Source organism: Lactuca saligna, chromosome 1, assembly GCF_052625555.1.
Source record: "Lactuca saligna cultivar CGN05327 chromosome 1, ASM5262555v1, whole genome shotgun sequence".
NCBI lineage: Eukaryota > Viridiplantae > Streptophyta > Magnoliopsida > Asterales > Asteraceae > Lactuca > Lactuca saligna.
This window is the reverse complement of record NC_136417.1, coordinates 93635638-93638768: the sequence shown is the minus strand read 5'-3', so window position 1 is coordinate 93638768 and position 3131 is coordinate 93635638.

The following is a 3131-nucleotide window of genomic DNA, read 5'->3' as shown; positions in this document are numbered from 1 at the left end:
GGAATTCAACGTTCAAACATTAAGAAAAGTCAAAGTCGACTTTTGTTCAGTGAGTCAAAATTGATTTTGGATGGAACTGATACTAAAGTCAATGTTCCAAGGAGATGAATTAGGAACGAGATTTTGAGGATTCGATTTGTAATTGATGTGTGCGAAGGTCTCAAACCTCAAAGTGACGAATTTGGTGAAAGAAAAAGCGAAGGTCTGTTGATTTTGGAATTCAACAGCAAAGGCTCGATGATACACCGTCAATGGTCGAGTTTGATTCGCGATTGATGGTTGTCAAGTTTGAATCGATAGTTGGGAACGAACTGAGGCTCGCAATCGATAGTTAAAGATCGAATGGTTGAAAACATACTGTGTTTGGATTGTTCGTTATCTTGATGTCGAAGATTTCAAAGAGATCGGTATTAAGGGTTGATGTTGATTGTTGATGAATCGACTAGGTCAATAGCAAAGTGTGAAGGCTGTGAAATCAATTGAGGGTTGTCGATTGGTTTTTGGTAGTTGTTTTTGGTGTCGTGAATGGAATTTTGATGTCGATGACTGAAAAATCAATTTTGACGGGTCAATTTTGCTAGAGAAGCGAAGTGGTGAAATCAAGTGTTTTGATTTCGAAACCTGTATGCAAAATTGATTTGGAGTCGATTTCATGAACTAATGAAGGCTGTGAGAATGAAGATTTGGAGTCGATGGGTTGGGGATAAACACGAACCGGGAATTTTGATTCAATGGGTAATTACAAATGGTTCGGAACTCATTCAAAGGCTTCGTGTAGCTTCGTTTTCCTTAAATGGCGTGATGATTTCGTGCGAAGTGAATGATGGTTGGGAAACGAAATTGAAGAACATGAAAAACTTTGGTTTAAAAATGGTGAAAAGCTTCGATACGAATTGAGTATAAGAAATCAAAGTTTCGTAAATAGCCCCTGAAATTTCGTTAGTTTAACAATTTTCCAAATTTTTGTACGAAGAGGAGATGCTTAGGCACGGAACTTGCAAGTTTCTTATGGTTAGTAAAAGAAAAGCAAAAGTTTCGAAAACAACCCCTGAATCTTCGACTTTTTGACACTTCTAAAATTAAAGCAGGTTTCAAATGTTTTTCACTTTTCACCCAAATTTGAAAATTTTTTGGTGCTTCGTATATTTTGTGGATTCTTCGTATCATTTGTGCACAAAGGGAAGAATTTTCGAAAATAGTTCCTGAGGCTTCGAATTTTTGGCAGTTTGCACCTAAATTCGAAAAACGATTGTTTTTTGCTGAAAAATTGAAGAAAGTGCATTTCAGGCCCCTGCAATTTGTGCAAATTTACGCTTTCTACCCAACTTTGGAAAAGGGGGAGAGTTTTGCATATTTTGCTATTTTGGGCGCAACGGCTCACTGCATAATTTTGCAATTGACAATTTCTACCCATTTTTGAGAAATTTTGTCAAAGGCGATCCGTGAACGAAGCTAAAAATTAATTATTTTTTTGATTTTTCGGATTGAAGCACAAAGTTTATGCCACATGTTAAGGGGAGTTTTGACATGAAAAATTCCGAATTGAGTATGTTCTTTTTTCTTAGGAGTTTTATAATCAAATTTTGATTATAAAAAGGGGGAGAAGTTTTATATGGAAATTCAAACTTGAATTTTTCATATTACGCAGATTTAAAGACCCAAGTGATCTTGAAGTTTTGAAGCTTACGAGACGATGCAATTGAAAGTTTGGAAGTGATGTATTCGAAATGGGTTTGGTTTTATTGAAGATTTTTGGGTGTGTTTTTATGCTCAACTTTAGGGTGCTTATTTGGTGTTTGGGATACTCTTGTTCATTCGTTGATGATCGGTTTGTATGGTCTCACATCCTAGAGCCCAAATTGAAGAATCATGGAAGAAAGTTTGTTTCGACATGTATCACCTTTAAGGCTCGAACCGCGTAGTTGCTCGATTTTGGAAGAATCGAAGTGGGTTGTTCATTCCTAACTGTGAGGGGGAGAAGTTTGGGGTGCAAAGTTATTCATGATTGACTTTGTAATTGTTTGACTTTTGTAAAACCCACTTGCATGTGGTGCATTAGCCTTTAGACGCATGTGTTAGTGAGAGTGACAGAGAGACATGTAAACACCTCTATATAAGGTGGGTTTGTCCACTTGTAAAGGTATGCTTGAGAGATATAAAAGTTGAGTGTGTAAGTGTGTGTTATTTATGTAGTCTAGATTTAGATCATTTTTGTGTAACACCATACATAATCAATACATCTCTTGAACACCCAAATCACCATGTTCAATTGTGCAAACTTTAATTCCGCATGCCAAACCATGTTCTTATATCACAACACTAAGCACATCATCAATGATCTCCTTCTTCACAAAACACACAATGAAACAATCAAATGCTTCAAAATCCTCACAAGATGGCTAGGGTTTTGATTTATATGTTCAAAACGATGGAGGTTGATGATAAGAAGGACCTCAGGGGATTACCGTCCTTAAATGCGGCTGAATCCTCTAAAGTTATGGATTTTAGTCTACGCAGTTACACCCTACGTAGCTCGCTAAAAAGCATCCCTCAGTAGCCACAACGACCGGCGTACTTAGAGTACGACGTGCATAGTACAAAATTCCTAAATTTCAGCTTAATTTCAAGCAACGATAACCTATTTGTCCCAACTCTACTTTCAGCATTCCTTATATACACAGAAATGTATTGACAAGCCTTACCATCCTATCTAGTTACCTTTGACTTATCACATACCGAAAAAAATCCATTATCCATGCAAGAACCTCGATCTATAACTTTTTATTTCATCCTGTTGGGTCCAGCATACGAATCAAGGGTTTAGACCTCACAACCAATACTATCAACCATTAATAAGGTCCATTCTTACTTTCTCAAAGCGGAAAGCCTTTTCATGATCAAATTATGGCTCATAATCCCTGAGTTAAAGAATATATGAAACAGGTTCTTACAACTCTCCCACACTTCAATTAGATTTCATCCTCAAAATCATACAATACTTCTTCCTTTGCCACACCAGCCAACCCTGCCCGAGCTGTCACACCCCGAAACCGAAACGGCGGAAACCTTCGGGGGTGGATGACTTAATGTGAAGTATCACAACAATGCACAATGCTAATCAAAGTAAACCA